The sequence below is a fragment of the Magnolia sinica genome, chromosome 3 (assembly GCF_029962835.1).
Source record: "Magnolia sinica isolate HGM2019 chromosome 3, MsV1, whole genome shotgun sequence".
In the NCBI taxonomy this organism is placed as follows: domain Eukaryota; kingdom Viridiplantae; phylum Streptophyta; class Magnoliopsida; order Magnoliales; family Magnoliaceae; genus Magnolia; species Magnolia sinica.
The window spans coordinates 22,587,047-22,613,308 of NC_080575.1; the positions used below are offsets into that span (position 1 = coordinate 22,587,047).

Genomic DNA, 26,262 nt, shown 5'->3' on the forward strand with positions numbered 1-26,262 from the left:
GCAGTATTTAGGCGGGTTTACATAAACTGTTCTGATCGGCGGGGCTTCAAGGTTATACTTGTAGTGGACTATTACATTTTTGACATTTTGTATTTTGAAACAATACATGTAATTATTGACCTGGCAATGCATACATACTTTGGGGACTTATACTGATTTGTAAAGTTATACATATTTAAGTTAGTCTTCCGCTTGCGTATTACAACTGTCCCTGGATTATGTTTTGCTGATTCGGCTTAATCTTATTCATGTTTTATGCACTAATACAAACAACATTTAATCATCATTAAATATGTTGTATAAGTGATGCGTTGGAACTTGGGTGTTGGACTTCTGCTCGACCCCTAATTTTCAGGGCGTTACAAGTTGGTATCAGAGCGTGATTTGGCTTAAACCAGACCTGGGTTATGGTCACACGATGTACGCTGATGCATTTAAACCTAAGTGGGTGCGAGAAAAATGTAGAAACAAGCTTAGGTTGTCCAGTTTCGCCAATTGGCAAAAGTTACCGAAAATGATCGCTGAGATCGGGTTCGTACACATCCGTGATCGCTTGAGTCGACCCCGGACCACTTCTAGACCGTCAATCAACGGGTTTAGACCATGATTTACCCAATCCCAGCCTTCAACAATTGAGAAAATACGAAGTACATTAGAAATTACTCGAAATGACCCGAAACGACTCAAAATGGAGTCGGGGGCCAAACGAAACACTTCTATGGGGACCCAGGGTGGGCCCCACATGTTTTTAAGGTCCAGGGGGTAGGAAGACGTCGCTCCACTGGTGAGGCATCGTCAGAATGTCTAGAGACTGGCGAGGACCTTGCTGGTTCCGCGAGGCCTCGCTGGATAACGGGCCTGGCCGGGGGGGCCGGTTCGGGCCGATGCTCCTAAGGCGTTGTATGGCCCGCTAATGTGTGTTGGGTTGGTTTTAAACCCTCCAAACATGCCCCCTCTTCATAACCTACCCCTCAAAGCTTTCCTTTTTCTTCAAAAACCATTGTTTCTCTCTCAAATCTCCCCTCCATCCACCCATTTCATCATTTTCCTTCAACACACCCACCCCTCTATCCTCTACTTCGAAACCCACCTTCCATCTTCTTATTTTTTCCATTTGTTGAGCTTACAAATCCTCTTTATAGCCCAACATTCTAAAGCCCAACAACCCCTCTTCTACTTTCTTCATTCCTTCTCATTTTAAACACACAAATACCATTGTGTGCTTCAACAAGCCGTGGAAACCCATTCAACCATCCCATTTTCCTAAATTCTTCCATTTCCCATGCCCTTATTCGAGCTTGTTACGACCATTTTCTCGATTTTCATGCTCCTTTCTCTCATGGGGAAGAAGAGGACTCCTACGGATAAGGCCGGGCCTAGCCACCCTACTCGTTTAAGGAGGCCTAGAGGCGCCGCCGCTAGTGCAAGTGTTAATCGGGAGATAAGGACCAAGCGGGAGCTTGATCCCAAGCTCCCCTCGAAAGGATCGTTCTGACGGATATGTCCCATGGGAGATTTCAGGGTTGTAGGGTCCTCTTTGAAGTTTATGTGGATGAGAGGCTCTTTGGACAATATCTGGTGATGGACCACCTGGTCGAGGCCGGGTGGGGTCCTGTGTTCGAGGGTGAGTACCGTGCAAATGTAGGCACAGTCCGAGCCTTCTACGCCCACATTCGAGAGCCTACGTTGGAGCCCTTGTAGTTCAAGATCCTAGTAGGTAGAGATCGGGAGGCCACAATTGATGCTGGATTGATAGCTCGGCTTATGAAGATGCCGCTTGGCGAAGTGCATGCAAGCGAGAAGAATTTGAGGAGTGCACGTGAAAGGGACCGCTGCACGCGATTCCTTTGTGGACAACTAGCTCACTAGAATTCGAACAATAGCCTCCTAGCAACTAATATGACTGACGACTTTCACCTGCTCTACCACATCTTCACATACAATGTGTACCCTAGGTGGAGCAACCGCAGCGAGTGTACCCGTCTGATGGTAGATTTCCTGTACCAAGTGGGGCAAGGAGAGAAGTTGTCTGTGCCTACACACGTTTTACGGCAGATAGTTCTTACCGCATGATCCACTATAGCGTCTGATTCGCTCCCATTCGACCGACTCATAAGCAAGATGGCACATGAGTTTGGCTATAGACTTAGGGCTGAAGTGCCGGTGCTGACCCATTACATCAACGAAACTACTCTCAATCAGATGGAAATTGGGCCACGACAGCGGTAAGCCCGACTCGATGAGAGTGAGGACGAGATGGCTAGTGAGGAGTATGAAAGTGAGGAGGAAAGCAGAGAAGAGATAGAAGAAGAATGGGAAGAAGATGTGGAGGCTCAGGACATGGATGAGAGCTCCCCTCCTACGGCAACGGGGCATGACCCTGATCGGGTTGCTAGGGAAGCCCACTTAGCTCAACTTGAGGAGGGCCAGGCTGCCTTGCGACAGCAGATTATCGATGTCCGGGCCCTTGTGAAGCACAAGTTTAAGAAGGTGACTCGCACCTTGAAAACTATCCTGTGTTGCCTGCAGAATAAGGGTGCCCCTCCTCCGTCGCCAAACTCAGATGTCTAGTCATCCTTGCCGTCATCCTGTAGTTTATTTTGTTACTGTTTTAGAGTGTTTGCATTTTTAATATTTAAGAGCTTAGTAGTATCTTAGGTAGATAGTGTGTTTGTGTTTGTTAGTTGTCTTAATGTTTGCAGCTTTACTTATAATAGCTCATATGCGTTTCTTGTCATGATTCATGTGGTGTGTATTTCATGTATTGTGACAATTTTGGTAAATGAAATGCATGAATTTTTTTAAAAAAACTGTGTAAATATTGTGTGGTTGAGGTTGTGGGCATGCTGAATCTGACCTAGTTTGCACCCTATGTTGTATATAGGGAATGCCACCTAAGGCCGCACGGAGTATAACACGGCTCACTCTTGGCGATTCGTTTGACGGGGCGCCTCCCCTAAGCGATAGCCCTACGGACCCCAGTTCAAGCCCGTCTCCCTCTGACACCTGCCGAACTCTCAGCCGGCTACTGGCCCCACCAATGGTCCTACACCTGTTGTACCACAGGTTCCAGAGAAGAACCTTGCGTCCTCTTCGACGCCATCTGTACCTCAGTCGGCTCCCCCTACTGATAGGTTGGAGCAGATGATGTTGTTGATGCAGCAGCAACAACAGTAGTTTTTGACCACCATGGCAGGGATTTTTGCCCAGAGCATGGGTGTGGCTTCGCCTACTCCATTTACACCCCCTGCTGGGAATGCAGGTGCCAGCGGCCACCTTAAGCTATTCCAGTGCTTACGGCCCCTTACCTTTGCGGGTACTCACAGACACGAGGAGGCCATGTATTGGCTTGACCGCATCTCTAAGATGCTAAAGCTGCTGCACTGCACAGAGCCTGAGCAGGTGGAGTTGGTCACCTTCACGTTCAAAAAGGAGGCCAGCTTATGGTGGGATAATGTCCTCTGTACTGTTACGATCGGACACATATTGATGTGGACAGATTTTGAGACCCGCTTCCACAAGAAATACTATCCCATCACCTATCACCACGAGAAGGAGAGTGAGTTTCTTCGTCTCCAACAGGGAGGGATGACAGTGGCAGAGTATGAAACAGGTTTACGGTGTTGGGCATGTACGCTCCGTTGATTCTCACAGATGAGCCGATGAGTATGTGCCATTTTTCTTAGGGCCTGCGACCAGATATTCGCTCGAAGATGTGCTGTGCTAGCATACCTAGCTATGCTGAGCTAGTGAGCATGTTTATGAAAGCTGAGCAGGACGGGGACAGACAGTCCCGTATGCAAGTGCCGATGGCTCCTAGGCCGCGACTAGAGATCCCGAGCAAACCATTCCTCGGGAAGAGGTCACGGGCAGATTCACTGCCGAGACTAATGACTTCACCTGCCCCTGTGAGGTGACCTGATGTGTGGTGTGCCTACTACAAGAGGCCAGGCCACACGGAGGTGAACTGCTTCACCAGGATGAGGGATGGCGGCTTCTGACCGCCCTAGAGGATCAACCGCCAGCTTCCCCAGGTTATATCAGCACCACCTCTACACTCAGCATCAGCTCATCCATCATTTCGGGCACCCGTACCTCGATCTAGGTCACCTCAGAGACTTATGGCTCCTCAGCCCAATCGATCTCAGCAGGCGCGCATCCATACACTTACAGCGGAAGCGCCTGATTCTACAACTACCATACCTTTGGCCTTCGAGCTCACCGCCCACATTGAAGGTACCCCTATATTTTTGTTAGTGGATACGGGATGCACTATATCCGTGATATCATGTTCTGCAATCCAGTGTTTAGGGCTGAAGACGACTCCAATGGTTGGGGTGTGAGTTATCGCAGCACCAGGGACATTTACAGTTGTTATAAAAATGTGTGAGGGTTGCTTGATAGATCTAAGGAGTAAGATGATATGCATTGACTTGATTGTCACCATGATATACTATTTCGACGTCATCCTTGGTATGGATTGGCTAACTGAAGTGAGGGCTGAGATTGACTGCGAGACCCGACTAGTGACAGCTCACGGGCCTGAGGGCACTCCCTTTACGTTTCCCGTGCAGGTCAGTTACCCCTTTCGAGTCCTTTTTTATGCTTCCTTACTGAAGAATGTTAACGGCCCGGTACTTGTAGACACGCTAGTGGTTCGAGAGTTTGAGTACGTGTTTAGTAAAATACCTGGACTACTTCCTCGGCGCGAGATCGACTTCACTATCGACCTTGTGCCTAGTGCGATACAATATCTCTTCCGACTTATCGCATGGCTCCATGTGAGATAGAGGAATTGAGGAAATAGATCGATGATCTATTAGATGCTGGCTTCATACGACCGAATGTGTCTCCTTGGGGAGTACCCGTGTTATTTGTGAAAAAGAAGGACGGTTCGCTGCGATTGTGTATTGATGATCGCAGGTTGAACCAAGTGATGGTGAAGAACAAGTATCCCTTACCCAGGATAGATGATCTGTTTGATTAGTTGAAAGGGGTACAGTATTTTTCGAAGATCGATCCGTAGTCAGGGTATCATCAGTTGCGCGTCAGGGATGAGGATGTGCAAAAGACGATTTTCAAGACCAGTTTTGGGCACTACAAGTTTCTCGTGATGTCGTTTGGCCTTACGAACACTCCAGCTGTGTTCATGGACTTGATGAACAAGGTATTTCGGCCGTTCCTTTACCGATTTGTCATTGTGTTTATTGATGACATCCTGATATACTCCAAGAGTCGGGAAGAGCATGAGGAGCACCTGCGGGCAGTCTTCGATACATTTAGGAAAAACCAGTTATTCACCCAGTACAAAAAGTGTGACTTATGGAAGGAAGAAGTCAAGTTCCTGGGACATGTGATGTCCAAGGAAGGGATAGCTGTGGACCTTGCTAAGGTAGACGCAGTTCAGGACTGGGAGCAGCCCGATTCGGTTACCGAGGTGAGGAGTTTTCTTGGTCCGGCAGGTTACTATTGATGATTCATTCGGGATTTCTCGGAGATAGCTAGACCTTTCTCTCAGTTGACACAGAAGGATCTGAAGTTCACTTGGAATGAAAAGGCGGAAGCAGCTTTTCAGGAGCTGAAGGACATGTTGACGTCCAGCCCTGTGATAGTATTGCTAGAGCAAGGGGTCAAGTATGTTATATATATAGACGTGTCTCGTGTCAGTCTGGGTTGTGTCCATATGCAGAAGGATAGGGTGATTGCATATGCCTCGAGAGAGTTGAGGAAACACGAGGAGAACTACTCTACGCACGACCTAGAGTTAACAGCAGTCATCTTCGCACTGAAGATCTGGAGACATTACCTCTACGGAGAGGAGTTCGAGCTCTTTTGTGATCACAAGAGCCTCAAATACATATTCACTCAACGAGACCTGAATATGAGGCAGCGACGATGGATGGAGACACTGAAGGACTTCAAGTTCGAAGTCTCTTACCATCCTGGCAAGGCCAACCTTGTGGCAGACGTGCTAAGCCACAAGAAGGCATTGGCATTTGCGGCTCCGCTGATAAGAGCAGAGTGGGACATGGTAGAGTTTGTGCGAGACTTTGAACAGAAACTTACGGTGGAGGAGCTGTATGAGGACATCTCACATATTCAAGTATAGCCCCTCATTAATAACAGGATTATCGCAGCTCAGGCAGACGATGAGCTATTGGTGAAGATGAGAGAGCAGGTTAGTATAGATGAGGACTCAGAATGGAGAGTTGGCACGGATGGGGGCTTACGTTACCGTGGTCACCTATGCATCCCAAACCTCCCTGACTTGAGGAAGGAAGTTCTTGTGGCCGCTCATGATTCAAGGATGGCTATGCATCCAGGCAGTACGAAGATGTATCATGACATGAAGAGGTCGTACTGGTGGGACAATATGAAGGCTCACATAGCAGATTACATGTCTCGTTGTCTCACGTGCCAGCAGGTCAAGGCAGAGCATCGCCGACCTCCTGGACTACTTCAGCCCATGCCTATAACAGAATGGAAATGGGATTTCATCTCTATGGATTTCATCTCAGGGCTACCGAAGATGAGGAAGGGTTATGACTCTATTTGGGTGATCGTGGACCGGTTGACGAAATCGGCTCATTTCCTCCCTATCAGAGTTTCGAACTCTATAGATGAGTTGGCCAAGTTATACATCAAGGAGATTGTACGTCTGCATAGAGTTCCCTTGGAGATCGTGTCGGACCGAGACACGTGATTTACATCCATTTTCTGGACTCGCATCCAAGAAGTGATGGGTGTAAAGTTGAAACTCAGTACCGTGTTCCACCCACACACTGACGAGCAGACGGAATGGGTGAATCAAATTCTGGAGGATATGTTGCGAGCCTATGTGTTGGATTTCAAGGACAGTTGGGATGACTGTCTTCCTTATGCAGAGTTTGCCTATAACAATAGCTTCCAAGCGAGTATTGGCATGGCTCCTTATGAGGCACTGTATGACGCTCTACACGAGCGCCGCATTGCTGGGCAGAGGTTAGCGAGAAGAGCTTGATCGGCCCGGAGTTAGTTCAGGTGACTTCAAAGAAAGTCGACATTATCAGGCGCCGACTTCTGACAGCGTAGAGCAGACAGAAGATCTACGCCGATACGAGGCGGTGACCGCTAGAGTTTGAGGTCAGAGACTATGTGTTCCTCAGAGTTTTCCCTATGAAGTGAGTCCTTCGGTTTAGCGAAAAGGAGAAGCTTACGCCTCGATTCATTGGCCCATTCCAGATACTTGATCGAGTGGGTGTGGTAGCATACCGCCTTACTTTGCCCACTCTACTCGTGGGAGTGCATAACATATTTCATGTATCTATGCTGAAGAAATACGTTCCCGATCCTTTCCACATTATCAGAAGGAAGCAGGTACAATTGAGCGAGGATGCTACATATATACTGCGACCAATGCGTATCCTAGACAAGAAGGAGCAGGTGTTGCGTAGTAAGGTATTCCACTTATGAAAGTGCTGTGGACGCATCACACGGAAGAAGAGGCTACGTGGGAGATAGAAGCTAAGGTTCGAAAGAACTACCCTCAGATTCTCGAGGAGTACGAAAAGGTAGTAATTTCGAAGACAAAGCTTTTCTTTAAGGGTGGTAGATTGTAACGTTTTAGAAAAATCCGTACAAAGACCCGAGTACCACCTCAGGCAGAAATCACCCAGGACCAAAACCTTTAGAAATTAGGTTAATATTAGTAAGTGCTAAACTAGAGTACTTATGAAATTAGCACTAATCACTTTAAATATGATCTGCAAGACCCAAGCCATGCATTATCATTGACGCTACATTACCCTGAAATCTAGAATCCATCCTTAAACCCGGTTGCTCTCGGGAGCACACCGAAACTCTGTATCGGACTTGGACCACACATCGAAAGTCCGATGACCGTAAAACTATAAAGTTATGACCACATTATTGGATTTGACAACCCCTTCGAAAATCAAGTTTTAATTGTGTCTAGAAACGCACAACTTGAGCCCGGCGCAAAGTGCGTAAGAAACATGAATATCTTTAGAAATGAAATCCGAACTTAAGTAATCTGAGTCGGGTCACTTGTGGGCTAAGTATAAGGATTCAGATTGTCAGAATCTGACCCAAATACACCCTCGGATTAGGAGAAATGTCCCACACATGCGATGCACTTGTGGCCCTGATCGAGTGTCCGTGATCGTTGAACTAAAACTGGTCAGCCACAGTTAATCCGTAAACCTGATCGGAACGAAAACTTAGTCTGACCTAGATCCATGGTTAGGGAGCTTAAGTTCGACCACACATGGAAAAGGGACCACCAGAATTGCTCCGTTGGGCTGAAACAGGCGCCCTTTTGATAAAACCTAAGTATACCTTGGCCCTGGGGCATTTCCATCAGTCATGGGCCTATATAAGGACCTTAAACCCTCTCACTCTTACCTCATACAAATTTGAGAAACCCTAGGGGAGAGAGGAGAGAAAAGAGAAGGGAAAAGAAAGAAAGTGAGAGTGAGAGTTGGAGATTCTTCCTGTGATTCGATCCCGCTATTCCACGCACTTAACCACCATTCCCGTATCGCTATACGGGCGATTCCGATTCCGTTCTTAGGTAAGAAAACCTAACCCTAATCTGTTTTAGGGTTTCAGATAGTGTAAGTTATGAAATAACTAACTTAATTCATGTTATAGGTTGCTAATCTGTCGTTGACAAAAATCGAGTGTCTAAAATGAATCCGTTACTTGTTTATTGGTGTAAGGTGCGGACTATAAACGTATAGGTTATAGTTTTTAAGGCTTTCAATGTCATTTAATAATTTATGACTGACTTGAATTGCTATCACATGCTTAGACATGATGTTTCCCGTACTTTACACATATATATGAACTATGTTGAATATAGTGTATTCTTGTGTTTGTTGAAATGTCTAAATGAATATGGAATTATGATTAGTACTATTATGATTGTTGTTTGGTAATACATGATCGTTGTATGTGTTGCAACTCCTATGTGAAAGGATTTACTATAATATACATTTTAAGTAAATTAATCTATGTATGTTAGAATATGTAGCCTAAGTGTTCATAGAAATGTCTGAATGATCAGGCATGTAGCAATTGTACTTTACATGGGTGTTGAGATGAGATTCTCAACGACCTAAATGATGTGTATGATTTCCTCCATGTAACTTATATTCTTTGTCTGTTTTACTTAGGGACTGCATATGTGTGAATTTATGTTTAAGTTGAAATCCATCAAATGCTCACATGCTTGTATGATTGGAATTATGCATTCATTACTGCTCTGATTATCTCATATGATTATCTGTTAAAATTGAATGTGTTTGGGACTACGTTATAGTCCAGGCAATCGGTAACAGGCACTGAATAGGTGGCTGAGGTTGTTTCACCACATAGGGCGTGATCGATGAATCCGAGCCATACTTGGGATGTCGGCAGTGGTTAGGCCACACGGAGTGCTTACGCATTTCATGTCAATCAACTCAACATGCGCTCATACTAGTCGAGCTCGTCAAGTAACCTGATTGACCCGATGTATGTTCACTATGTATGGACGCTACTGCTTGAATCTAAGGTACTAAACTCACTAACGACAACCCCTTTAACCTTGGTACCTCGATCCACTGAGACTCATGAGCTGGGCATGGTGGTTTGGGACAACCTCGTGAGCGGAATATGGTGGTATGAGACACTCTATTCGAGCTGTCGACCTACATTTATAAGGTGACGAGCCCTTTGTAGTGTCCTTGAGCGTACTCTAAGACTACGTAGAGGCGATGAGCTCTTACGCAGCAACAAGAGTATATACTAGGCCTGCACTAATAAGGTGATGAGCCCTTTGCAGTGACCTAGAACTATAACATCGTATGAGAATTTCTCGGACTGACGACTCTAGAATGGATCATTGTTTGGGAATTGATATAAGGGAGGTACCTTAGCTTCCCAATCCTGTTGTATGAAATGGACTAATAAGAACTTGGAATCATACTCATGCACTGCATTGCATGTGCTGTTTGGCGATGTGTAAAAGAGCATAAGGAAGTGACTGACATGCGTGACTGTTAGATGAAGATCGCTGAGGGAGTGCAGGCGAGGGCATGCATCATTTATACAAACCATTCATACATTAATCAGAGTACTTAGGGATGTTCGATTGTATTGTCTTATCATTACTGCTTGACTGAATTGATAACATGTTAACCTTTGCTTTATTGATCCACTGAGTTGATCACTCACTCCCACGTTACGGGATGGTGTTTTAAACACCAACTAGACTCTGTCTTAGTTGTGGATAGAGACCCGACTGTTGAGGCAAAGGTGGACTTTGCAAACGATGAGGATGCTTTCTCGTATATACAGTATTTAGGCGGGTTTACATAAACCGTTCTGATCGGCGGGGCTTTAGAGTTATATTTGTAGTGGACTATTACATTTTGACATTTGTATTTTGAAACAATACATGTAATTATTGACCTGGCAATGCATACATATTTTAGGGACTTATACTGATTTGTAAAGTTATATATATTTGAGTTAGTCTTCCACTTGCGTATTACAACTATCCTTGGATTATGTTCTGCTGATTTGGCTTAATCTTATTCATGTTTTATGCACTAATATAGACAACATTTAATCATCATTAAATATGTTGCATAAGTGATGCGTTGGAACTCAGGTGTTGGATTTCTTCTCGACCTCCGATTTTCAGGGCGTTACAATTTTTCTCTCTATCTCTCTCTCTCTCTCTCTCTCTCTCTCTTGTAATGGGCGTGGCCCACTAGATCCACACCGATCATGGACCCACCATGATGGATGTATTTTATCGATGTCGTCCATCTGTTTTATCCAGGCCATCCAGTGGGCCTGGATAGTGAGAAAACACAAATATCAAACTCATCAGGTGGGCCACGTTCATGTGGGACCCACCTTGATGAAACATGGGCCACGTACTTGTGGGACCCATCATAATTCTTGTGTTATGTCCATGACATCCAACGTCCCTGGACGTTGGACAGGATGTGGCTAACATGGAGTGCGTGCACCGACATGGTGTGTGGGTACAGTGAGGTGTGAACTAACGTTGTGTGTGGCTAACAGTGATGTGTGGACTCTTCATGTAGGCCCCACCATGATGTATGAATTAAATCCACGCCACCCATTCCATTTCTCAGCCCATTTTAGGCGTTGAGCCGAAAAATGAAGGCAATCCAATAATCAAGCGGGCCATACCATAAGAAATAGTGGTTTTACAGTTAAAATTCACCCTGATGTTTAGATACGCCAAAATATATCGAATATTGGGCTCATTTAGACTGTCTCGAGCCACAAAAATCAATGGAAGGAGTGGATTCAATTGATGCGGGCCCCACATATGAAAAAACCCCAAATATACATGATTTTCAAAAAAAAAAAAGAAAAGCAGTAGCATCTGCTGCTGCTGCTGACAGAGGACGCCCACGGCATCCTGCGGCTGCGTGGACGAAAGAGGCAGGGAACCACGGTCCTAGCCGTGGGCCCCACCGTGATGTGTGAGAACATCAACACCGTGCATTTGCTAACCCCTTTAGGGCAGTGGGCCCCTCCCAAAAATCAGGCGTATACGTACTTAGGTGGCCCACGTCACAGGAAATAGTGTGGATTGAACGTCTGCCATTAAAACCCTTTTCAGTTATCACAGAAGTTTTGGATCATTTTGAAATTTGTTTTTCCTCTTCTTCAGGGTATGTGTGACCCTATCAACAGATTGGATGATAGATAAACATTATGGTGGGCCCCAGGTCCGTGTGACCTTATCAACAGGATGGGTGGAAAATAAATATTATGGTGGGCCCCGGGTCTGTCTGACCTTATCCATAGGTTGGGTGGAAAATAAACATTATGGCGGGCCCCAGGTCTATGTGACCTTATCCACAGGTTGGGTGGAAAATAAACATTATGATGGGCCCCACATGGGACCCACTGATGTATGTATTGTATCCACACCTCTCATCAATGTGGATCTCCACCATGAGGTATGTGATTCATCCATGCCGACCATCCCTATGGGACCCACCATAATGCATGTGTTGCATCCAAACTGTCTAACCATTTTTGAAAGATAATTTTAAGGCATGAGACAAAAATAAGATAGATCTATTTATCATACGGACCACACTGTACGGTGAGGATTAAATGGCTACCATTGAAACCCTTTGGGACCTTATGAACAGATTGGATGGGAAATAAAGGTTATGGTGAGCCATGGGAATTTTAATGGTGGAAATCATTATCACCACTTATATTTGGGTGTGGCCCATTTGATATACATAGGGCCTATTGGCATAGCCCATTTGATGTACATATGGCCCATGTGATGTGGCCCACTTGCCATATGAGGGCCCGTTTGATGTATGCAAGGCCCATGGGTTATGGCTCATTGTAATGTACATAAGGCCCATTAGTGCAGCCCATTGATGTGGCCCACTTGATAAATATAAGGCCCATGTGATATGGCCCATTTGATGTATTGAAGCCCTTGGGTCGAGGCCGAATGGGATGTACCTAAGGCCCATTCAATATGTGATCCCTCCATGGTCTATGTAATGATGTTCATGGTAGGCCGTGCCTTGGGAGCAATGATGGTTTGGTTAAATGTCCGCATTATCACTCTCCCTAGGGCCCATTATTAGGCCCATACTTGTAATATGTAGGCCGTCTAGGCCCATCTTCGTTATGAACAAAGCCCATCACCACATAACTTATTTAGTATAGATCCATGATTCATGATCATACGCATCATATGTATGCTTGATATGAAGAGTGATTGATCATAGCATATGCACTCGGGCAGATTATTTATGGGCTCCCTGATATGGGGAGTTGCCCTTCATGAGCGCACGGTGTGCGCAGGATTTGTTGTATGTCTAGTAAAGTGATTCATGTACTTGCATTTGTATGATTATGATTATTGTATGCCCTAGCAACATCAAGGCCATAGCCTCCACAGACACATCGTGGGTGGCTGGATTGGATACCGAAAATACTGTTTCTAGTATTGGGGTGCCATAAATGTCCCTGAGTGAAAATTTCTAAACCCGATGGTACTAGAGGATGACTCCAATGTCGAGACCGAGTGGATATATGAGCCACGAAGGCCGAATACTAGGAGGTCGCGTCTCCCACTATGTCGTGGTCGGTTGAAAAGGGGTGTGGCCTTACTCGCCCGAGGGTAGGGGCAATAGTAGGCTGAGTTTGACCAGCTCGTGAATGGGTCCGCTATCGACGTGCCAGATAGGTATTGGCAGACTATTGGTCAGGTGGATTGTGAGGTTTCTTACGCTCACTTGGACTATGCGGCTAGGAGAGCAGCAGTGTCATTTGGAGTGTACTAAACCCCGGTGATTATTTAGAATGAGAACTGTACTGATATATGATGAGGATTGACATGCATGAGTTGCATCTCGCATCGCATGGCCGTGTTATTGTCGATAGCATTCATATCCTGCACCGCATAGCCTTGGTACGGCTGATTGCATTCATGTACTCATCAGCATGATTCCACGTTATTCTGAGCACGCTTATATTGCGTACACATTTACACCACCCTCTAAGCTTTCTATAAGCTTATGCACGAATGATGCGTACAGGTGACGCCAGGACGCAGCCATAGCCTCGCTGTTGTTGGAGTGTGCAACCAAGCTTCTGGAGTTTTTGTTACTTTCATTATCTTGTACTTTCCTTGTTCACGCACTGTACTCAAAGTTTTTTATCATAGTGAATTTTGTGATGGTGTTCTTGTGGTTATTGTTTGTGGGTTATGCTTATAGTTATGCTCATTACGAATCAAATCATGTTTGAAATCCTCCTTGTAGGATCCCAGGATCGGAACCTGGTGTATGGGTACCGGGAGCCGAGAATGGGGTACTATGGAGGCTGTCAGTGCCAGGTTCGGCGATCGGGAATTTTGTGAGCCCGGTCTCCGAGTTTGGGGCGGGACAACACCCACCTTCCCATGTCTAAGCAAGAGAGAGAGAGAGAGAGCTTATGGATTCACTTTAAAGTGTATGAATTATTTTCTAACCTATTGGGGTTGATTTTATTATAATTATAGATTAATTAGTTCACGAAAACACCGCTGGACTTTTTAGGGATTCATGTGGAGTGATGGATACAGGCTTTGCCCTTCGTCTATTTTGAAAGCGACGCGTGTCTCCACTCTGAATTGAGTTGTCTTTTGCTCCCCTCCCTTATTTTGTTGAGTTAGCCTATTGCTACTCTTTTCTTTTATGGGGTTATCTTATTGCTACTTTAAGTTCCTTTATTAGGTTAGTCTTGTGCTACTATTCGTGTAGGGTTGCGATGTAGTAATAACTTGATAAGATCGAAGTCGAATTCACAGGAAATTGGGAATATTGCCTAGAACTAATCTAAGTTTAATGATGTGTCTGGGTTTTTAATCCAGCGAGGTAAAAAGAGTTTTTGAATAAATAAATAAAAAGACTAAGGATCTATGAATCTACTCATAGCAATCTCAATATTTAATTGACTGATTCAATGGATAACTTGATTGGAATCAAAGTCCTATCCTATCCAATCAGACGATAATTCTGTTAAACCATCATTTATGTATAAAAACAAATTCAAACTTAAGTTGAATTGGTTCCCACAAAAATCACTAACGTAATGATCACAGGGAATTTAAAGCATTTATCATGCCCGGAGTCAATGATAGATCAATGGATTTTACAGATCAATCCATTGCGAAAGAGATAATAAACTATTCTTAGCTTTCCTAAGCATCCAATGTACCCAGAGTCGATAATGGATCAAAATAAAGTGAGAATAAATCTTCTTTCAAACCAAATATCAATGAATTATTCAACATTCAAAGAAAATAACTGAAATCACAGTAAACTAAATATTAAGAAGAACTACAAGCTTCATCCCTTAGCCTTTTCTAAGATATTAGCCCAACAAGACTAACATCTTAGAAGAAAAATGAAAAGATCTAGTAGAACCCATGAAGAAATTAAAGTAGAATAACGTTGTCAGGGCTCCACCAAGGCCTTCTCTCCATTTCTAAATCCTAGAATATGATTTGGAATATCCTAGGGACTCTTTTAAACAGTTTTGGAAATCAATCTTTTGCATTGCCTCTGAAAAGTTCGCAAACTGACTTTAAATTTACGCAGTCACGTGCACCTTTGATGGCATCGAAGCTCCCTCGATGGCAATTTCAATGGCATTGAATACTTCTTCGATGGCATCGAATGGTGCATGAATATGTCCAAAAAGAAAATCAAATTTTCCTTAATTTTTGCGATGAGATCGAAGTTAGCTTCAATGGCATCGAAGGCCTGTTTTTGCGATTTTTCAAGATATTGTTTTTTTTGCCCCAGAATTTTAGAATATTATTTTTCAGGCCTTGAATCTTCAGGATATGATTTTTCAGGCCCTGAATTTTCAGGATTCTTTTTCCTTGGTTTCTTTACTTCAAATCTTCGATTTTCTTTATTCCTCACTTGGTTTCCTTGGATCTATGGCATGTGAATTCTTCATTAATGACTTTTAAATCTTCAATTCTTCATTATCTTCTTTTGAACTCTAAATCCATCATTTTAAGTGCATATTTATCATAGGCTTCTGAATCACCTCGCATGAAGAAAACGTATATAATTAAATCGAATTAACACTTAAATGTCAGGAAAACTAATGTAATTGAAGGGTTAAATATACAATATTTGAGTCTCAACACACTCCAGCCAGAATTTAACTAATCTCGAGCAAAACATGCAAAAGATATTTCGAAAACAAAAGAATGATTTTCATAAGTTCACGTGGTTCTAAAAACAATCCAGATTATAGAAATATAAAATGCATTAATGTTGAGTACAACTTTCCCCTAAACTCTAGCACTTTGTAAATGTCCTAATTAAATTCAAAGCATTATTTCGATAATTAAAAAATTTTGAAACATTGAGTTCCGTGGGTGTATAATTAAATCTTGAATTATCACAACCAAAGGTTCAGTCTTCTACTTTTATGATAACATTGATAATCAAAAAAACATTCAAGATAACCTAAACCTAAACCAAATATTTCCTTGCAATTCAACCTTCTACTCATCCAGCTTTTGATTTTTCCAGCAAAGGCTTTCACACTATTTTCAATTTTTTATGTCCATTCTTTTTCTTTCTTTCATGGATACATCAATAGGCAGCCCTTTTCGACAACAACTATTTTTAGCTGGGTATTAACTTCTTTTTCACTCCTTTTTTTTCAATTATTTTCATTGAACAACTATGTTCAAACTTCTCTCTTTCATGGATACATCAACAGGTAGCCCTTTTCAATACTCATTCTCAAAAAATAGGTTCCTCCTCTGGGCAGTATCTCCATAAATTTCTCAGTAAGTTTCTCAACAAAATCATCCAAAAGCCCTTTTTGCAGTAGGCTTGGATATTATGGAGTATGGATGTCTAGAGAAATTTATGAACCTCAGCATAAAGTTTTCTTTTAATTCCCTAAGGTATCTAAAGTGAATAATATTCACTTATAAAAGAAAATTTTTTAATGTTAGTACACTATGGTAAATCAAAGACTACAATTAGGTGAAATTCAGAAAAAATCTGATTAAGTAGTGTAGTCTCAACATATTCCGAAGTTTCAGACTTCGATTCAAATTTCAACTTCTCCTCCTTTAATGGTCAACATGCTGAATGTGTTGAAGGAGGGGCTTCAGAATAATGATTCCCTTGGTTAGTAACAACTACTGAAGTATTATCTTGCAAGGCATTTACTATATCTTTTATCATGTTATCATTAGAATCCTCTAAGTGAGCCAAGCAAACTTCTAAAGAGTCGGGACATTCATTTGAAAGGGATCTCAATGTCTACATTAGAATCAAGCATGTCATGTGGGTGGAGTAGATCGTCATCACTATGTTTGAAAAGTAACCATGCTTCTTGATTATTAACCTAGACTGTCATTGAGATTGACTCTTGGGAAAGTTGAACCGTATACACATGATCATAATCCAACTCCTCATTCTCAAATTCAGTATACTCCACAAGCGAGTTGAAATCACTCTCCTCGCATCGTGTTTCTATATTGGGTTGAGGCTGGGCTAAATCAGCTTCTTCCTCATCAATTGATTGTGGTTGAATTTCTTGAATGGACGATTCAAGCAACTTTAATGACTTTCTAATGTATGCGAATGATTGCATGAAAAGTTGGTTGAATTGTTCTTAAGCATCTATGACTTTATGGAGTGAATCCTCTTGGATTGTTTTTGGTTGGATCTCATAAGGAGGGGATCCAATAGGATAGTCATTAGAATTTATGTTTGGCTCACTTTTCCAATTTAAACTTTGATGTTTCCACCAATTGAAATCATCACTACAGGAAATTACTTTTTTACAGACGACATAATTCGTTGGTATCCATATTTTTTCGTTGGTAATGATTATTACCGACAAAATCTATCATTGGAAAGATCGTCACAATAAGACCATGGTTAAAGGCTTTTCCCGACGAAAATTTACTTCATCGGCAATGGTAAAACAAATACCGATGAAAAAAAATCGTCAGCAAAACATGTTACATTTGGTAGGAAAAAATAATATATTTCATCGGTAAACACAGCTTATACTGATGAAATATTTCATCAATATAAACTGTGGATAAACTTTTACCAATGAAATATTTCGTTGGTATAAAATGTGGATTACCTCAGGATATCTAACTTACTCCACTAACTACCATCGGGAGTGGGCTGACTGCGTATGGTGTTCACCACCGCCTGTAATAAAAACATATGAATTTTTATAATGAATGACCTTATTATAATTCAATACAATTAAATTTTACAATGTAAGAATTTTTACCCAATTCTCGCTGGCTCTAGGATGAACCCAAGATCTCGTCGCCTGCCGATAGTGAGTCCCTCTGTAGAGGTCTACTGGTCCAGGCTCCTGGCCGATGACGGAATCTCACTGCATAATTGAAAGGACAACAGAGTTAATATAAATGACTTTGAATATATCAACTTAATAATCACCAGAAATTTCTTACCATGTCGTGACGATGTCGTACAAATGATTTTGAACCAGCTACGTGGTTCACTTCTAACTTTCCCCTATTCGCAGAATTTATTCTGCTTCTCTTCTGAACACATTATTTATAATACATTGTTATTAATTGTAAATTTAATTGTTACCTTAAGATATTGTAAATATTTAAATATTACCTAAAAAGCCTCAGACGAAAATCTCTCGCAGAGTATCCGCTAGTCGTCTGTAGTCACCTGCGGTGGTGCGGACAGTACGACCTCCTCGTGGGTCCTGCATCACTTGTACCGCTGGTGTAACTCCCCATGGAACTCCTTGAACTGTTCCCTGACCATGTCGTCGACGGCATGGGAAATGTAGAGAACACTTAGATCTAAGACAAATTTATTCTATAGTTTCATAAATAATAGATTAAGGCAATAAACTTATTAAGAAAATAACTTAACCGTAAATGAAATTTTACAAAAGTAAATTTAATTTATTAATATTTACTTGAAGGCACTGACGGATGAGCTGCCGTACATCATCTATCACATCTACCCAACGGGGGATGGTGATGGGGATCAAAGATCGGCATATGACACCGACCTCCGATGTAAACAATTTGGCATTGTCCCCAACAGGTCTAAGGCAGTCCTGTGGGAACTCTACCGTCACCTTACCCTTACGCGTAAGTCACTCTAAAACTAACTCATGCGTGGGTCCACGTCCTCGTCGGCTAGTCGACGATGTTATCGCAAAAAAAATATGTAAGTCTAAACATAGACAGAAGTCACTAAAAGAAATATATGTTTACACTTACGTGCAGTGCTCGGTGTATGCTCAACAGAAGGCTTAAACGCCTGTGATACATCATACGACATCGATGTTATCTCTACCGCATCAGGGTGGAAGGAGTAAATCCAGTGCACGAACGTAGTGATCTCCCACCTGGTGTCATGATTGAATATGTGCGAAGTACGAACTTATAAATTTAAACAATGTCAGTATAAGTGTATGAACATCAATATAATAAACACATTAAACTTTACACTGCAAGTGGAATATACTAAAACATTATACAAGTAGTGTTGATGGTAGAATGAATTTGTGTTTATGCTTAGAGAGATGATTAAAATATGATTAGACCATTACAATATAATGCAAGAAAAATATAATAAAACCATAAACATTCTAGTAAAATTTGAAAATTTCATTACACATTACCGTTCTATATTAAATACACGTATTTCATTGTAATATGAAACAACTTCGGATCAACTATCTGAAGTACTCCCTGCATAAGTTATCATATGCTGCAGAAGTATATGTCAAGCTGTGTGAAGCACTTGACATTGTTACAGCCAACATGTCAGTTACAATAGGAGAAATCTGGTCTCTCGAGACTCCATTCAGATGTGCAAGTGACAAAACCACATCTTCTATACGAAGTTTTCCGCGATTATATTCCTCCATCAGGTTTGGAATTTCTTTGAGATTGTATAATCTTTCATATGAGTCATCGTTGATATATTCCTCCCTACACTCATCGAAAAGACCGGGTATCTCTTTGGCCCTACCAGAAAAAGATAGAGCCGAAAAGTCCATCTGCAACAGCTAATGAAGTATGCTGCGTACTTCCGCTATGCTCCGGTTTGAGGAGGATATGATCAAAAATTAACTCAACTACAAATGTGAATTATAAACAAGTCAATTAAAGAAATAAATCATGACTTGTAAAACATGTATACATGTAATAATTAAATTCTTCGAATTGAAAAATGACATGTAAATCATGTGTACATTTAATAATCGATGTCTATATTATTATCGCTTAGGATTATTTCTTCTTCACCATCACTATCGCTGATTAGTATTTTCTCTTCATCATTTGCAACGTCGTCATCAATGAAACCGTTATCATCTCTAACAATGTCATGTATTATTAAGGCATCAACATGATTAGGTGGCACATCTTCTCTATCTAATTGCACCACATTAATATCAACATTTGGATTAGTCTCTCTATTCATACCTAGACATTTCATTTCCTCCGTCCTCGTTATCTTCAACGTCTGATTTCCGAACGTCAAATACGTTCCTGGGCTTTATTTTCTGCACCACATGCTAAGAGCTGCCTAACTTGGTGTCAGCGAGGTAAAATACTTGTTCGGCTTGGTTGGTAAGGATAAATGGATCGTCTTTAAACCACTTCCGAGATAAATTTATGCTCGTAAAGTAGTCATCAGTCTGTATTCCCAACATCTTATTTCTAATGTCTCACCAATCACATTTAAATAAGTACACCCTCTTTCTCATACAATAACTCAACTCAATAATATCCGTCAAAATGCCATAAAAGTCAATTTTTACCTCCTCATTCGTTCTTTTCACAACCACCCCACTATTTTGTGTGGTCCTATACTTCTCACGCTCTTTAGTGTGGAACCGAATCCCATTTACTATACAACCTGTATATCTAGATGCACATCTATCAGGGCCACACACCAGTAAGTAGAGTCCATCAGACGCATCCACAGAGTTGCTGGCGCACAATGTCTTCATCTATTATCACGTACAAAATGTAATTATTTAGGAATTTTCTTAAGTTTAAATATTGTGCAATATAATAAAATTCTAAGTGTGGTGAGATACAAGGTGAAATCTTACACATTTTGTAAATCATTATGAAAACTGATCCTGATGCATTCGATCATAATTTTTAAGGTATTGGGACTTCATCACCTCGATGTGTTCGTTACACATAATTGGCATGTCATCAACAAGAAACATTAAGATCATCATATGTAGAGATACAATTATCGAGGTATTTAGGTTACTCTAAGTACGATTCTATTTCGTCACAATTGTGCAACACATACCACCGCGCCTTTGCTTGATACCTAAAGTCCATATCCTGAAACGTCGGGAATCCTAAAGGATGAACGTTAGGTGCGAATACAGATATGAGTCCTTGTTCATGCTCCTGCCCTTCGTCTGTATTCCAATCTTCTCGGTTGAATCTAGTCTCTATGTCACAAATATACATGGAGCAAAATGTCAGGCACTCATTATCATTGTACACCTCAGCAATGGATCCCTCTGGACATGCCTTATTCCTCACAAATCGTTTTAGTGTGTGAAAATATCTGTACACAAAATCGCTATGTTATATGTATGAAAACATGGATATATGTAGTTTATGGAATGAATAAAAATTTTAATAGGTTCTGCCACCTTTCGATCGGATGCATCCAACGATATTGTACTGAGCCTGCAAGCTTCGCCTCATGCGGTAAGTCAATCGCTAGGTGTACCATGACATCAAAAAATACAGATGGAAATATTCTTTCAAGTTTACAAAGGATTACGAAAATGTCCCCCTCCAGTCGTTTAATAACATCTACATTCAATGATTTTAAACACAAATCCTTAAAGAATATCCTCAACTCAATTAGCGTCACACTGATATCCTTGCTCAAGAATCCACGAATCACAACCGATAGTAAACGTTGTAAAAGGACGTGATAATCATGACTTTTCATTCACATTACCTTGCAGTCCGTAATATTTACGCATCGAGATATATTTGATGCATACCCATTGGAAAACTTTACCGATATCAACCTTTCACATAAACACTTTTTATCTAGTTTTGTCAATGTGTAGCAGGCTGCTAGTATTGTATATGAATTTTCATATGGTTGCAAGTGTAACTTTTCCTTAAACCCATTGCTTGTAGATCAGCCTTGAAACTGTCTTTTGTTTTCTTCTCTATGTTCATCAATGTTCCGAAGACATTATCACATATATTCTTCTCAATATGCATGACATCCAAGTTGTGTCACAATTTCAGATCACTCCAATAGGGTAACTCAAAAAAAATGCTCTTCTTCCTCCAGTTATACTCCACTACTGTACGTTTCCTCTTCTTCAAGTGTGGTACCTTACCAAATCTAACTTCTCCAATGTTACTCAGTTGTTGTATCACATCTTCTCCAGATAGCTCTTTCGATGGTGGCTTATGATCTTATTTGCCATCAAAGATCATCGTCTTCCTGTGCCAACTATGATTGCTTGGAAGGAAACGACGATGGCCCATATAACATATTTTTTTACCATGCTTCAATGACAATAAACAAGTCTCAATACTACATGTAGGACAAGCCAACTTTTCCTTTACGCTTCACCTAGACAAATTCTCATATGCGGAGAAGTCATTTATTATCCACAAGACCACTGCATGCAATCGAAATGTCTATCCTGTAAATGTGTCATACGTCTGTACACCTTGACTCCACAACTCGTTTAACTCATCTACTAACGGTCACAAATACACATCAATGTCATTCCCAGGTGACCTGGGTCTAGGAATAAGCAATGACATCATAAAAAATGATTCCTTCATACACAACCAAAGAGGTAATTGTAAGGCATAAGTACCACTGGCCACATACTGTACGAGTTGCTTATATTACCAAATAGATTAAAACCATCACTTGCAAGACATAGTCGAACATTGCGAGAAGCCTCTGCAAACCAGTCATATTGCTTGTCAAATTTTTACCAGGCTTCAGAGTCTGCAGGGTGCCTAAGTGTACTATCATCATAAATGCGTTTTTCCTTATGCCACCTCATATCTTCAGTTGTCTTGCGAGATGTAAACAATCTTTGTAATCTGGGTTTCAATGGGAAGTACCTTAACACCTTTTGCGGGATTTTGTTACACTTAGCTTCGTCATACTTCCACCTACACTCTCCACATTCTAAACACTCTTCAACATTTTCATGCTCTTTCCAATATAATAAACAATCATTTATACATGCATATATGGGGATGTAACCAAGGCCCAAGTCTCGCATCAAGGATTTTGCCTCGTAATGAAACTTAGGCAATGTCTCACCATCCGGTAATGCTTCTTTCAATAAGTCAAGCAACATGTCGAACGATTTGTTACTCCAACGATTTATTATCTTCAAATGAAGTAACCTTGTAAGAAAATTCAACTTGGAGAAGTTCTCACACCCCGGATACAGTGGACGTTGCACATCTCTCAACAACCTACTAAACTTTTCTAATTCGACATCACCCATAGGAGGAATATCTTAGCTACTACTTGCCGCTGCAAAATCATTATCCGTAATTGTTCCCCTGAACACATCCCTTATAATATCTTGCATTTCGTTAATATCTTCATCACCGTGATCTGACATAATTGGGTCAGCAAGGATTTCAGTGGCCTTAACTCTTTGGTGGATATCTTCACCATGATGGATCCACCAAGTGTAATCCTGGTTAATCCCAACTATGAACAAATCATCTTCTACTTTGTCTAAAGTCTTATGAACCATGTTCTTCCATTTTCGACATGAACACCTAATCTTATTGCCTGAATCTGCCCGATTTCGCACAAATTTCATAAACTCTTAAACCCCTTATTTATACTCTGGGTCAAACCTGTGAGACCTATATCTTAGCCTGTACTATTCCGTATGCCTCAGCGATCCTCTCGGTCAAATTTCGGCGACCCATGATCTGTTATCAGCGTTTGGCGCGATCTTGAGTCGTGTCTCGTATAATAGAGTCGGCTCAACTCAAGACTTGTACCCTTGTGACCGTGCTGTCGTCGCAGTTCCGACGCCCCGTATTACGCGCCAAGGCGAGGCCTGAGCTAGGAGATGTGGGCCCACATTTGGTTCGAGGAAAATACCACGTGTTACAATTTTGAGAGAATCTCTATGAAATGTCTCATCAATCACCTTACATGTCAAGTACAACATCCCATCCTCGAGTACCAACACCCATCCCTAAAGTCAACTCCCTCCCTTACGTGTCAAGTACACATCACTACATCACTCACATCTCCCATCTCCCTCTCTCTCTCTTACAACAATCTCTCTCTCTCTCATCTCTCTCCCCCTCATTTTCTTCAAGCAACCCACGTTCATGGCTTCCATGGGGAGAAGCTAGTATGGCCCACTTCCTATCTCCTATCCCCACCATCCAAAGTCCATCTCAACCGTTAAAATCCATCACTTGGAGCTCTAGATCGTGTTGGCGGAAGAAAGAAGAGGAGATCAAAGGTGGGTGCTTTATTTATTGATTTTGAGATTTGAGGGCCCACATATGTGGGAACCATCTTGTTGTATGCATATAGGGAGGGCCCATAGTGGCGGGGTCCCTCTCCTCCATCACACGTGTCCCACTTTCTCTTTCTCTTTCTCTCCCTCTCTTTTTCATTTTTTATGTGATGATGTGGCTGTGTGGCCCACTCGGATGGACCCCACCTTGATGTGTGTCTTATCTACACCATCCAACCATTTGGTGGCCCACCTATAGCACGTGTGTAGGTGGGGCCCACCTTGAGAATGTGTTGCATTCAAACCATCTAGCGTCTAGGGACGCTGGACGTGGGCTCAATTAAGCGTGAACAGATAGTGGACGTGCTGACAAAAAAAATATCAGTTTGATTTGAAACATTGGGTGGACCACTCATACAAGCCCCACCTTAATGTATAAGTTTAATCCACGCTGTTCATCCCATTCCAAAGCTCATTTTAGGCATTGAGCCAAAAAATGAAGCTAATCCAACTATCTGGTGGCCCATAGCATAGAAAACAGTATTTTCTACCATTGAAATCTACCCTGATGTTTCTATACGCCAAAACACATCGAATATTGGGCTTGTTTGGTCATTCTTGAGCCATGGAATGCAATGGCTGGGTCGGATTCACCTGATGCAAGCCCCACATATGAAAAACCACAAAAATTCTACTTTTTTCAAAATAAAATAAAATAGTATGCAGCGCCTGCTGCTACTGACGTTGCAATAGGACGCTGATGCATTTGACGATAGGGCCAAGGACCACGGGTCCTAACCGTGGGCCCCACGTGATGTGTGTTGAACATCACACCGTGTATATGGTGGGCCCCTTTTTGCAATGAGCCCCACCCCAAATGTCAGCCGTACTCAATGCTCAGGTGCCCACACGGCAGGAAACAATGTTGATTGAGAGTCTACCATTGAAACCCTTTTGGGTTGTCACAGAGGTTTTGGATCATTATGTAATTTATTTTTCCTCTGTGACCTTATTAACAGATTGGATGGTAGATAAACAGTATGGTGGGCCCCACGTGGGACCCACCTACGAAGGGAATTGGAGTGATTGTTGTATCGCACACTAGCCCTAGAGCTGCTGCCTTAACGCAGTAAGCTCCATGGGTCCCACCAACAATTGACGTCACCAAGCTCTATAGGGCCCACCTTTATTTTCTTCAGGCTGTCCATCTGCTGGTGTGGCGCGCACCATAATATATGGGTTTTAATCCACCCCGCATGAGCGTTGGTCCTACCCGATGTAAGTGCTCTATCCATGTCATCCGTGGACCACACCATGATGTAAGTGTTGTATCCTCACCATCCAATGCAAGGACGGTGGGATTCTACCATGATGTATGTGTTTCTCCACCCCGTCCATTCATTGGACGTGGCCCCACCATGGCAGCGTGTGGGGCCCACCTTAATTTAATGTATTGCATCCGCATCATCCAATCCATGGACAGTGGATGTGGATTGACTGGAGTACCTCACACCAGCTTGATAGCTGAGGTATTGATGTCAGCAAGTTCCATGGGGCCCACTTGATGTGTTGAGGCCCATTAGTGCGGCCCATTGATGCGGCCCACTTGATGTGCATAAGGCCCATTAGTTCTGCCCATTGATGTAGTTCGAATGATATACATGAGGCCCATTGTTGAGGCCCACCTTGATGTGTATAGGGCCTGTTGTCGAGGCCCACCTTGATATATATGAGGCCCATGTGATGCGACCCATGTGATGTATTCGAGGCCCATGGGCAAGGCCTAATGTGATGCATTCTGGCCCATACGGCGAGGCCCAATGTGTTGTATATGTAGCCCATGAGTGAGGCCCATCATAACGTGTATTAGGCAATTAAGGGAGGCCTATGGTGATGTATATTGGGCCATTGTGTGGGGCCTTGGGCCCACTATATGTTTGGCTCTATGTAGGCCACTCCTTGGGAGCAATGTTGGTTAAATCGCCACATTGTTGGGCAATGCTGGTTTAATGTCCACATTGTCACCTTCCCTTAGGCCTTGTTCAATCGATTCTAATTGTCGAGGCCGATTATCGATACCGATTATGAGTATGTGACAGCATAGCATCATGATACATGCCCATACGCATCATCTGTATATTTGTTATGAGATGTGGTTGACCATTGCATATG

The 26,262-nt window shown here is 42.3% G+C and overlaps 1 long non-coding RNA gene across 1 annotated transcript; it reads right to left on the bottom strand.

The window, feature by feature from the left end:
• Positions 1-17,720: 17,720 nt before the first annotated feature.
• LOC131241465 (uncharacterized) lies at positions 17,721-18,317 on the bottom strand. The gene is made up of 3 exons (XR_009169041.1): positions 18,035-18,317; positions 17,848-17,955; positions 17,721-17,762 (listed from the first exon to the last, which is right to left on the bottom strand). It is a non-coding gene; the product is annotated as an uncharacterized LOC131241465 (long non-coding RNA).
• Between the last annotated feature and the right edge of the window lie 7,945 nt (positions 18,318-26,262).